The following is an 11254-nucleotide window of genomic DNA, read 5'->3' as shown; positions in this document are numbered from 1 at the left end:
TTCATTGCCAAACCTATTACATATGATACCTAATTTGGCTTTAGAAATTACAGGCTCATAATTTTGATTGAAAAACTTTCAGCAAGTTTAAGTTATATAAAAGAGTTGATTCTCAAATTGATAGTTCACCCTACGAAAATATGTGTATTAATTTATTGTGAATCCCTTGGGATAGGAAATGCTCTATAAATGTCAACACAGATATATCTTAGTCCAATTTCTCTCATAAGGGTATTTGGTACTTTGTCTTTCACAATTCTTGTGACTTGTATGCATAGTATAAGCTAAAAAAGAGACTAATACAAGTATTTAACTAAAGAAAAGACTTATAAAAGTATATAAAAGTGTAGATAAATACTTTATAAGCATTATAAACCAAATAAAAGTATTATATCAATAGTAATTATCATGAAATAGAAGTTATTAACAGAAATTATATATATCTGGAGAGAGCCGTTCTAAACATAGATATTCCATTACTACTACCAACACCAATCCAACTCTGCCCCCACACTTATTCAAACTACGATTTAAGTCAAATTTAGTAAATGAAATGTAAGTATATTTAATACATATAAGCTTACTATTGTTGATTTATTGTGTTATACAGAGTTTCAAGGCAAAAGCTTGGCTAAATAAGCTTATATTATACGTTAAATAAGCCAGTTTCTTCCAGGGATGTCAATTCCTATGCTGGGCTTATTTTCGCCTACGAAAAATTTGATTTTAACTTATTTTTTTCCGTATTTAGGATTATTTTAAGGATTTGTATTACATTTTGTATTATATATATATATATATATATATATATATATATATATATATATATATATATATATATATATATATATATATATATATATATATATATATATATATATATATATATATATCAGTCCGTAGGTGTATGAGACGTATATATCTTTAATTAATTACCCTTGTGCACCGATCAGAAGTTTTTCTTTACCCATGCACCGGTCCGAGGTTACTCCAAACCCTATGACTTGGAACAATAATTCCTAGATTAGGTTTGTGTTGGGGCATTGATTTACTTTAGTACAGTATTCCTATTAAAATAAGTGTTCCTTTGGTATAAATAGGTACTTTGAACAATTCTCATGATAATCTTTTTTTTTTCGCGTAGGTATATTTTAAAATTTCATAAGCTGTGACCGAAAAACTACATTTCATAACAGAACCAAACACCTAGGAGGAGCTGTATCCTTACCTACGGGGGCTATGCTCTCCTCCCGATCCCCCTCTAGACAGTCGTATACTTAACTTACGCTAAGACGAAATCTCCACCTTGTGTTTACTTCGTAACTGACTTCATTCTTGGGAGCCTTTGTATATCAGCGGCCAGTTCCTTTTGCATTCATATAAAATGGGAATTTTGTTCCCATTTTAGTCTGTGTTTCTGCAAAACCTCTACACAAGAACACCTATACTTTACTCCCTCATTTAACCTACAAGCCGTGCCCTTACCTACTTAACCTAATGGGGGGAGGTTGCTAATGCCCCTGCCTACCCCCTTACACTGCCATATACTTAACCGGCCGTCATCACACATACTGGGGGCCGCTATCATACATACTCCCCTATTCTTGAAAATGAGGCTTTGTATGTCGATCATTTTGTGGCCCCTCTGTTCTGGCAAGTGGACATCTTACAATACACACATTAGCCGAGTGGGTTAATCATATCTCATATAGTTTATCTATTTCCTTTCCACACTGGGCTATTTTTCCCTTTTGGAGCCCTTGGGCTTATAGCATCTTGCTTTTCCAACTTAGGTTGTAGCTTAGCTGATAATAATAATAATAACAAAAAAGGTTTGGGGCTGAATGTATGATAGTGGCCACCTGTATATATGATGACGGCCTCAACCTGAGTCAAAGCAAAAATGGTCTTCAGCAATTATTTTGTGAATGAAGAAGTGTTTTGCAAACAAGAGGTAAAAGGGTGAGTGAAAGAGAAATTATATATTGCAAAATGAGACTTTTCTTTTGATGGGGATAATAATATTGACAAGGAAAGGAACAAGTGATTGTAGTTTCCTTTGTCACTCTAGATTAATTACAATAACAAATTGCAGTGGACATTTCAACTCTATAGAAGTGAAGTTCCAGAGAACATTTTCTGTTAATCACTCAGAACTCTGTAAATCTTGATACAGATTCATGTACTTGGAACATAGAGAGGCTATAGGTAGGGTGTTATTATAGAACTATACGAGAAAAACTTCACTGATAAAAAAATGGGTTGTATTATTGTAGTGTATTACAGGTCAATGTAAAAAAAGGTCATGTCATAACTGATTCCCTCCCTGCATATGTTCATCGCTAAGTAAAAGTGTCTGCAACATAAATTTTTATACCAAATAGTTTTTGTATGTTTGTTATAGTCAATAAAAATTTTTGCTTCAACAGAACAAGAGGCATTAATGGCTCCACAACTTCCTGCTGGAGGCAGCTACGCTATTCTTCCACCTAACAGTAAAAAGTATAAAGGCCTCGGTCTTCGTCCTCCTAGGTTTGGGTAAGAAATTATTCAAGTTTGTTACATGTAAATAAGGCCTATGTCTTTATTATGGGTTTGTATGTTGAACAATTATGAGTTTAGAAGGGCTATTCCAGGCACTGAAGTAGAAATCCATTGGTAAGAAAAGAGAAAGACCTGGAACCCTAGAATAGGTTACTTGGATGTGATTATGCTATCTAAAATGACATTGTTCCTTCACTATTTACAAACCCTCCACTCATTATTGAGGAGTATTATTTTGGCGATAGCTGAATCCAGCCAGTTGAAGCTTTTGCGAGGTGTAACTACCCTTCGTTATCTAGGGGGTTATTGGGTGGTAAACCAACCACCCAGCTCACTCAAGCACTAGTAAACCAACCACTTAGCTCACTCAAGCACTAGTAAACCATCGCCACTTTTTATTTCGGGCCTGTAGAGTAAAGACGTAGTCTTACTCTCCTGTCAAAACCTTTTAACTGGTTTACAATTAAAAGAAACTGGCCTAAAAGTTTAAAAATTCTTTTTGTCTTTCAGATGGTGATCCTGGACTACTGTACCCTTTCTTATGAAATCTTTGCTTCCCTTAGCGAAGCAACAGTGCCCACCTCCGAGGAAAGTCTCTTTCGTTGCCGCTCACAGTGACTCTTACCTACCTTGGAGCTTTTGGGTCTCCCCACTAAGGAATAGTTTCAAGAGTATTACTGCAGGCCTATGTCTGTCTGTCTGTCTGTATAGATTGCCTTACCTTGTAGGCCTATGGTTTGCTACAGCATTCTGTTTCTGCTCACCTTTGTTCTGGCAGCTCTGGCATAAGAACGAGAGCAGTGGTAGACTGGTTCCCTCTTGGATTTATAGTTGGGGGTATCCCTTTTGGGGTGAACCCAGAAACTGGCTTTGGCTGTTTCACAAGCAGCTCTTAATGCCAACCTTCAACTTGAACAAAGCTTGTTGGCACGAAGCAGAGAGTGCTGCCTTGAAGTCCGCCGTCAGGTGTTGGACACCTTTCCCTTGCGAGGGAGAGTTACCCTCCACCAGCCACTGTCCAACAATCTTTCTACTTGCGGACAGAGTAGCCAACAGCGGTGACCAGGGTTGGTTGCCTTTTTCGCCCGTGGGAGAAACTGCCTTCACCTGGGTGGTTTTCCCCTTGTGAGATTCTCCGGTGGGAATTGGATTCATCAATGCCCCACTCTTGCTCTTCGGAGCTTGGCGATGAAGGAGTTAGGTTACTGCTTGCAGTTCATGCTCATCGCTGCCGTACCCTCATGGTACAAAACAAGTCTTGTGAGCAATTTCCTTTGTGAGCTTTGCTGCAGATTGTGATGCTTGCCTACTGATTGCTGTCACCGCCTATCCCATCGACGAGTCTCGTAGGCTTCGACTCTACTGATTTATTGCTGACTTGGTGCTTTTAGGTACAGCCAAACTCTCAGAGTTTTGTGAGGCCAGGCCCTTCAGGACATGTGCCTCATGGTTTCCATCTCTTACCAGGGAGAAACTACTCGTAGGCTATAACTCTTCTGCCTTATTTCCTACATTGGGCCTTTTTGGGGCACAACAATGCTGATTGAGCTTTGTAAGGCTAAGGCCTTCGGGACCTGCGCCTCATGGTTTTAAACCTCTTACAGGGGAGAAACCGCTGTTTTCAAAGTCCAGCGCAGCCTTTTTCGCTACCTTCCAAGGGGATGACATATGGCCACTTACCAACACCCTATGGGGGTTCAGGATGAGCATGAGTACTTTGCAAAGACCTTGGTTTCGCAGAGAAGTCATGCACAGTGTTGTTCACCTGTGCTCTGAGTTCTAGCAAGGTGGAAGAGCAAGCTCTCCTGCCTGACAAAGGTGTGCGACCCATAATGAGTTTTTGAGACCCTACTACCAAGTGAGCGCTACTGCAGAGCTTCAGTTTAGTGTTGCCTCTAGTGCATGCTACAGCACTTTGGTAGCGCACACTAACTTTACCTGTACCTATTCTTATACGTAAGTGTTTACTTTCTCTTCGCAAGTATTTGCTAATGCTCGCCAGTAAATGTTAATACTCGTCAGCGCTCGGTTGCATTTGCTGTTGCTTGCTGGTGTTTCTCGTGCACTTACTGTCTAGTGTTTGTGTTCTTAGTGTTCTGGGCCAACAAACCCTTACATGCGAGGCTGTGCACTTCTTCATGGCATTTGGTAACACCCCATAAAAGACTGAAACGAACTCCTTTGGTTGCGTATTCGCGTTCCCCAAGACAAAACATCGGGGTTATCGCCACAAATGCGGTTTACTACTGATCGCTTGCCGCCGCCACATGCCACCATTGTGGCGAGGGGCACAAAGCATCTTGTTAGACGCCAATTTATGTGAAACGTAATTCTTCTTCGGAGTTTCTTTCTTGGGGTTGTTTTCCCTACGGAAGGGAGAGCTCTTTGGAGCGCTTACACAATAGGCTAGTGAGACATAGCCTTGTAAGGTTAATTTTTGCAAGCCTGTAGTCCCAAGGGGATAGTGTCAACCTCTGCCTACGTTTACGAATGATAGCAAGCAAGTATTCACTTACGAGGATGCTTATCCCTCCCACAAGGCAGGTAGGCAAACCAATTGCGGTTTCGGTGAGCGGAGGGGTAGGTGGTTGCTTCCCTTTTACTGACAAGGTAGTTACCGTACGGTTGTTTACACCTTGTTAAAAGTTTTAACTGCCATATTTCAGCCTTTGCTGTTCTCCTCTTTTACGTAAGGAAAATGCAAATCATTTTATAAATTTGTCATTTCTCCACTAGAGAACCCCTTCTCTCCTGAGCCCGCTTCAGTGCGCTCATTACCCCCTGTACTTGCTCACACTCAGTCGGTTAGGGGTTTGAAACAAGTGTACTACCACACACTGGCATCACCTGAGCTCTCATGAATCAAAACCCCTTCTCTCCTGAGCCTTCTTTAGTAGGATCCTAACCCTAAGCACACTGGTGGTGCGCACACTGCTCTGTTAGGGGTTTGAAACTGGTTGATTACCAAGCACACCACTCGCAAACAAGCCTCAACGCTTAGTGAAGCATGTAAATAAACGCTTCACCTCTTTGTTTGTCTGTCACCTCCTTGAGCCTCACCTCTTAGTACATCAACAAACGTGTCTCTCCATGCCTCGCATCGCCTAGACACTCCCCATAGGATCCATGATGCCCATCCAGGATGGAGCGTAATAGTGAATCTTCCTTAGTCTACCCGGCAAAGTGGGCAATCTTCTGCCGTTGGTGTCACGGAAAGGGTGCCTCTCCACTCGGAGCAACTATGCCCCCAATTGCTGAGTTTTTACTTTTATCTCGGGGAGGTAAAACTGTTCATTCTCAGCAGTGAAAAACATATTGCTTGGCCTTGTGCCAGGTCTTTGGACTAAAAGGGTTAGATATTTACTCTTTAGTAGATCCTGTCTATGTTTATATGAAGTTTTGAAGAGGATTGTCTTCAGTTAAAAGTGAGACCACCTCCATGGAATGTAGTAAAGTCCTTTGTTCTTTAAGGTGATCATTTACATCAGGCTTCAGACTGTGATCTTATGTTGAAAACGGTCTTTCTTTTTGCCTTAAGCTTAGTTAAGAGGGTAAGCAAGTTACATGGTATCTCTTACGACGGCCCCCATTCAATGGGATTGGGACAGGTTACATTCAACTGTATCCCTGAGTTTGTTGCTAAGACTTAAAATCTGATCCTAGGTTCAGTTCTTTTCAGATTCTGAGTCTCTGACATGTAACTGATGACCCTGGGTGTCCTGGGAGAATGCAAAGGCGCCATCTCAAACAATCTCAAAGAGCTCACTCACTGTTCGTCTGCTCGGACAGGGTCAAGATAAAGGTGACGAAGGACTCCATCTCCTTCTTATCAGCTCATGATTTTAGGGCCATAAGTCCATCCCTGGCTATGAAGAAGAACTTCTTTCTCTCTCATGCTGGTACTTAAAGCAGGGTTGTGGAAGAGAAGAACCCTCTTCACCACCCAATACTGTACCTGGAAGAGGGGACACACAGGTTCATAGATTCCTTTTTGATAGGCCCTATGGTAGCTGCACAGTGAGCGTTTTAGCGGCCTTAGCCCCTTATAGGACTATTTGCAGTCATTTGAAGTCTGAAGTTATACTGTTATTTAATGATGAATGAATAAGCAGTAACTGGGATTTTCTTTTCTTCATCTTCCCCCCTCTTTAGGCATAGAATCCAGACTGTCGGTTAGAACTCTTGCGACTGCCGGTAAGCCCCATTTAAGCTTGTAGCTAGAATATATTTAGCGCATTGTATATTAAAGTCACGTCCCCAATCTCCTTACAAGGAGAAGTTTGGATGTTGGCTCTCAGTGTGCGCAGTATATATACTTACAAGCGTTTTGATTATAGGTAGTAGGTTGGCCAGGGCACCGGTCACCCGTTGAAATACTACTGCTAGAGAGTTATGGGGTCCTTTAACTGGCCAGACAATTCTACATTGGATCCTTCTCTCTCGTTACGGTTCAGTGGCTACTTTCCTCTTGGTAAGGGTAGAAGAGACTCTTTAGCTATGGTAAGCAGCTCTTCTAGGAGAAGGACACTCCAAAATCAAACCATTGTTCTCTAGTCTTGGGTAGTGCCATAGCCTCTGTACCATGGTCCCTCACTGTCTTGGGTTAGAGTTCTCTTGCTTGAGGGTACACTTGGGCACACTATTCTATGTAATTTCTCTTCCTCTTGTTTTGTAAAAGTCTTTTTAATTTATGTAGGAAATATTTATTTCAATGGTGTTACTGTTCTTAAAATATTTTATTATTCCTTGTTTCCTTTCCTCATTTGGCTATTTTCCCTGTTGGGGCCCCTGGGCTTATAGCATCCTGCTTTTCCAACTAGGGTTGTTGCTTAGTAAGTAATGATAATAATAATAATAATAATAATAATAATAATAGCCGCCTTGACAGTTACAGTAACAGTACCTTATTACACTCATATTCACTTTCGCTCAAGCTGTCAGCTCGCGGGTACTGACAGGCCACTCGCTTACAAGGTATAAGGATGTTCATCCTTGGCGTTATTATGCTTGGATGCTGCAATCCCAGGCTCAAAGTTTCAGCCAGTTGATGGGACTTCCAACAACCCAAGTATGAGTCCCCTGTTTAAAGAGCTTAAGGTTCGTATTTTGTGTAGCAACAGATGTCAATATTTGGAATTGCTGTTCTACTCCCCACTACTACTAGTGACGGTTGCTTACACTTCATTAAAAGTCTTACAACTATATGCCATCTTGCACTGATTTCTTCTGTTATGTAAAGAACTCTTCTGTTATCTTTTAAACTATAAAAACCAGAGTCCTTTATGCTACACTTGCCAGCTCAACTACCCCTAAAATGCCAAGTGAAGGTGTAAGTTGCTACTTAGTGTGATGGCGAGAGGATGGGGCTAGTAACCACTGACACCTCATAGATTCTAATAGCCGAGTTCCAGCTAATAAAGGAGTCAGGTTTGCGTAGTTAGGAAATGTACAATTGTTCCGGCATCAAATACAAACATTTCAGTTCTTTTAGTGAGTTGTTGCTCCTCTCCACTGGTTAACATGAGGTAGACCCTCCATCCTCATGACTCGCCGGAGCCAACACAAGCCACTTTGCATTCTGGCTCGTAAGAGAACAAACGTTGTTGGTTCTCCTCCACTTTAAATGGCTTGACGACCATAATAAAGAACCAACTTGCCTAAAATTTTAAATTTTATGAATAGAACTTACCTGGCAGTTATATATATATAGCTGAGTCTCTGAGTCTCTGACTGCGGCAGAATTAAATCGAAAATCGCGGCAACCGCCTTGTGGTGGTTGTGTGGTTAGATGGTTAACAACCCTTACAGGGTGGTACTTGGAATCATTCCCATTTTCTGTTCCTCAGATTATCTCTGCCGGCCGGATCGACAACATCGTTGGTCCGCCTTTCAGAGTTTTTTCGGATCGCTTTCCCTTCATCGCCTTTTTGGACTTCGTTTTTGGTGAAGTACACTGTGTTGGGATTTGGCAATCGTGTTGTTTTTGTTTTTTGTCTTTTTTCCTATATTATCATGAGTGAGAAAATTCATTATCGTGATTGTGCGAATGATATTTGTAAGGTGAGGTTGCCGAAACTTTCGGTTGACCCTCACACTATCTGTATGGGTTGCAGGGGGTTTGAATGTGCTTTAGATAATAAGTGCAAGGAATGGGAGGTTTTAAGTGATAATGATTGGTTAGCTATGCAGCGCTATGTGCGCAAACTTGAGATTGATAGAGTTAGAAGAGCTAAATCAAAGTCAAAGTCTGCTAGTGAGCCTAGCTTAGATTTATCTATTGACCCTTTGCTTGTAACCCCTTTGGAAGGTATTCCTTCCCCAAATGTAGTGACTCCTGCCCCTTCTACAGGACCTGTGCCTACGGTTGACCCTGGGTATGCTAAATTAGCTGCTGAATTGGAGGCCATTAAAGCACAGTTGGAGGCCTTTAAAGGTAAGGGTGTTGGTGAAATTAGTGCTTGTGAAAGTGCAGTGGAGGTGGCGACTGATCGAATCTGTCATACCCTAGGTCTAGACCTCTACCAAGCTCCCAGGACCAAGGGAGAAGGTACATCGAAAGCCGAAAGGGGGTGAAAGGTGCTTATCCTCGGTCAGTCGTCGCCTCAGACAGTCCTGTTGCGATCTCCCAGGCTGTTCTTGACCGCCGTAGGAAAGGCGTGTCGGATACGTTTGTGTCTTTGCCTGATCGTTCTCCCAGACGTAATTGGCGTTACGAATCAAGACCAATGAAGAGAGGGTGGAACCGGGACGTGCAGTCTCGCTCTCCCTCTCCCGGTTCGAGTAGCAGAGACCCTGATCCTTCGGAAGACGATTTCGATGTTCCTGTTAAAAGGGCGAAACAGAGAGTCCTTAGCCCAGTTAATCCTGCTAGACTCCCTGCTTCTTCTGCCAGCGCTCCCAGTCAAGCCGTACGACAACTGCCGTCTTCGGCACCGCGAGAGCCAGCGGAGGTTGCTAAAGCTTTCATGGTTGTTATGCAGGAACAACTTTCATCGTTAGTTAAAGCTTTCAGCCACCCTTCTCAGTCCGTCAGACGTAAGGACGTCTCTTTGCCTGTTAAGAGATCTTCTTCTAAGAGAGATTTTAGTATCTCTCCAAAGAAACCTCTGCGCACTTCGTCGGCCGTACGACAACATACACCCTCTTCATCGGCACGCTGCGAGGAATTTCCTTCCCCCCTCTCCCGCCGCCAGGACGATACTGCCTCTCGTTCTCAGCGCCGTGACGATTCCGTTTCTCTTTCGAAATACCTGGACGTTACTGCCTCGTTTCTTAGGTAACAGGATGAATGCAGTCTGCATTTTCAAGGCGACGGCAGCCTGCATCTTCAGGACGCTTCCGTTTCTCGTCATCGTGACGATACTGCCTCTCGTCATTGTGACGATACCGCTGCTCGTCATCGTGACGATACCGCCTCTGGCCGACTGGATGTTAGCGGCTCTCGGCGCCAGGATTCAAACAGCTCTCGCTGCCAGACTGCTGGCAGCCCAACTCTTCGGGATGTTATCCTTGAGCAGGACCTCGAAGATATTTCGGAAGAGGAAGAAAAACCTGCCGACTCTTCTAGCGATTACAAGGTTCTTTCTCGCTCTCTTTTGGAACTTTATGGGGAGGAATTTCAACCTTCGGCCCCTCGTTCTCCTCAGTCTCAATTTACCAGGAAGAAAGCTACTAAACCTTCGGCCTTCATCAAAATGAAACTTTCAATTTCGGCCAGGAAAGCTCTCGCTAAAGTGGGTGATTGGATGGAGGAACGGAGACAAGCTGTCAAGACCACCTTTTCTTTTCCTCCGTCCCAGCTCGCTTCCAAGGCCGGTATGTGGTATGAGACAGGGGAACCTTTGGGGTTAGGAGTGCCTTCCTCCTCCCAAGGTGACTTCTCGGCTCTTGTGGACTCGGCAAGAAGGCATGCTTTAAACTCTGCCAAGGTGATGTGGTCCATGTCGGAGCTTGATCACCTCGTCAAGGGAATTTTCAGGGTTTTCGAGGTTTTCAGCTTCCTGGACTGGTCTCTCGGGACTCTGGCCAGGAAGTCTGGACTCCTGGAGGACAAGAAGGATCTGACGAGTATCATGTCCTGCATGGACAAAGCTCTAAGGGATGGAGCTAATGAATTGGCTTCCCTTTTCTCAGCAGGGGTCTTAAAGAAGAGGGCCCTTTTGTGCTCCTTCACCTCTAGATCTGTGACTGTTGCCCAGAAGTCGGAGCTGCTTTACGCCCCTTTTTCTCGTCATCTTTTTCCCGAAGCTCTGGTCAGAGATATCTCCCTTTCTCTGGCTCAGAAGGCTACTCAGGACCTTTTGTCTCGGTCGGCTAGAAAGACCTTACCTGTTGCTCTTGCTCCTCTGAAGAAGGAGGAGAAGTAGTTTCAACAGCCCTTTCGGGGCAGGATCTCCTCGAGAGCGGATTTTAGGGGGAGAAGACAAGAGTCAAGGCCAAGGACCAGCAGGGGTGCGTTTAGGCCTCGGTCCAAAAAATGAGATGGAAGTCCTCCAGACACCAGTAGGGGCAAGACTGTCTCGTTTTTGGCAGTCTTGGGAAAGGAGAGGGGCGGACACCTGGTCCCTCTCAGTCGTCAAGGAAGGTTACAAGATCCCCTTTTTAAAGAAACCACCTCTCTCAAACTCTCCCCTGGCCTTAGTGGCTCAGTACACCAACGCGGGGAAACGAGAGGCTCTTCTGGAGCTAGTCGACCAGATGTTGGTCAAGG

General features: G+C 43.4%; 1 long non-coding RNA gene across 1 annotated transcript in view; it reads left to right on the top strand.

Moving 5' to 3' along the window:
* The first annotated feature begins 494 nt into the window (after positions 1-494).
* LOC137633548 (uncharacterized) overlaps positions 495-11254 on the top strand; it is a 31712-nt gene continuing 20952 nt past the window's right edge. The window contains exons 1-2 of the long non-coding RNA XR_011042266.1: positions 495-555; positions 2430-2538. This is a non-coding gene — a long non-coding RNA (uncharacterized lncRNA). The remainder of the gene's footprint in view (positions 556-2429; positions 2539-11254) is intronic.

Source organism: Palaemon carinicauda, chromosome 43, assembly GCF_036898095.1.
Source record: "Palaemon carinicauda isolate YSFRI2023 chromosome 43, ASM3689809v2, whole genome shotgun sequence".
NCBI lineage: Eukaryota > Metazoa > Arthropoda > Malacostraca > Decapoda > Palaemonidae > Palaemon > Palaemon carinicauda.
Note: the sequence above shows the minus strand (reverse complement) of the source record. Positions and strands in the feature narration are given on the sequence as shown.